Below are 1,836 nucleotides of genomic sequence, written 5' to 3' on the forward strand. Positions count from 1 at the left end.
AATCACCAAACCCTGCATGCTTAGCCCTTGTGTACACCAGAAGTGAAGGGGGAATTTTGGCAAGGAAACCCAAATCAGGATGGTTTTAAAGTCAATCTTGCTAAGGGAGAGATGCTAATCCCATTGTCTGGGAAGGTAGCTTTCTTTCTAACCAACCAGGGTCCGCCTTCAAGGGAAAAATTCTTATCTTTTTCATCAACAATGTTAAAAATGAAAATTCTACTATCCAGGAGGAACATAGTCAACATGCCTGATGCCCGATGCCCTCCATTGCCAAGAAAGAGATACCTTGACGATGGGGAATGGAGGATGCTTGCCTAAGAAGTACCGACGATGCAATTCTTCCATTTCGCAATCTTGGAATCCAAGGAACCTGTTGGACAGAAACCAATCAAGGAATCACGGTAGGGGTGAGAGGAATGAAGGATGAGGGGGATGCCCTCATGCGAAGGGTGGGTGTGAGAGGAGGCAACATTTGCCTAAGTTTTGGGAACGGGAGCGGGTTGAAAGGGTTAGGGGGGCTGAGGCTGGAGCCATAGAGGACAATGCTACCACATTGAGATGTTTGCTAGGGAAGAAAATCAATTTATTGCTTACGTAGCTTACCCTTTAGACATTTTTGAAGAAGTTTTTGTTACTAACATGTTTACTTCGATTCAGAGGTAGTAGTAGGGGAGGGTGAAGGAGCGATGGGAGGAGGGAGAGCAGGGGTAGGGAGAATAAGAATAAGCACATTGGTAGGGGGAGGGGGAAGGTGGAGGAAGGAGAAGGGAGGGAGGGAGGGAGGGACACCGACAGTGGAGACCAATGGAGATTTAGAAGACATCAGGTGAAGGAGGGTTAGGGAAGAGGGGTTGGCAGGGGAGGACCCTTTTAAGTTTTAATTGCTTAACACATTTCTATTTTCTCACTACTTAAGATCTTTTAACAATCAAGTGGTGGAAAACTTTTCGAGGAGGAAAAACGTAAAGATTTCTTGAGGAAGATGAGAAATTACAAATTGGAGCTCTCAACGGAAGAATAATATGATGAAACAAATAGTGAAAATTGTGTTGCCATGGTAGCTAGTAAGAAAGCAGTGGAATGCTCTTGATGTGGATATAAAAATGGTTGAACTTCTAATTTAGATTTTAGTTAATAAATATATTTTCTTTTAGCTTGATAAATCGTTGAACCTTGAAAGTCTATCACTTGTCTTTATTTTGGAATATTGTATTATGATGTGACTAGGGAGGAAGAGAATTTATAGTTTTAAAGCCGGACTGGCAGGGCGGGGGTCAGCATAGAATGAATAATAATAGTCATAGTGTATCCTCTCAGAACCTATAAAGTGTGGTATGATCATAAGACACAATTGTGAAATATTTGTAAATTCTTTGCACTTGACCATGCTTTGTTCTTGTTCCTTAACTCGTCTGCTACATGATTGTGAACTGCTTTACGTTTCAGATAGACTGGAGAAACTCATTGTAGAGGACATTGCAATACGCCCTATAGCTATAAAAATGCATGATTAAGGTTGTGTTCTCTTGACGTCATGCATTTTCACTTTATGATAAAAGTGCCTTGACTTGAATACTCTTTTACATTACCCTCAGATTTTTTTTTTTTTGGGAGGGGAGGTGGGATTTTGTACTTTGGGTAATATGACTTTAAATAGAGTCCAAGGGTAAATCATGATTTGTTTAATTGATCACATTTAGTAGGGAATGGGGGGGTTTTGTACCTGTGGGTTAACACGGAATATGACTTTAAAAAGAGTCCAAGGGTAAAGCATGATTTTTTTAATTGATCGCATTTAGTTGGGACGATGCTTATTTAAAGAGTAGGTGTTGA

The sequence above is a fragment of the Macadamia integrifolia genome, chromosome 5 (genome assembly GCF_013358625.1).
Source record: "Macadamia integrifolia cultivar HAES 741 chromosome 5, SCU_Mint_v3, whole genome shotgun sequence".
Lineage (NCBI taxonomy): Eukaryota > Viridiplantae > Streptophyta > Magnoliopsida > Proteales > Proteaceae > Macadamia > Macadamia integrifolia.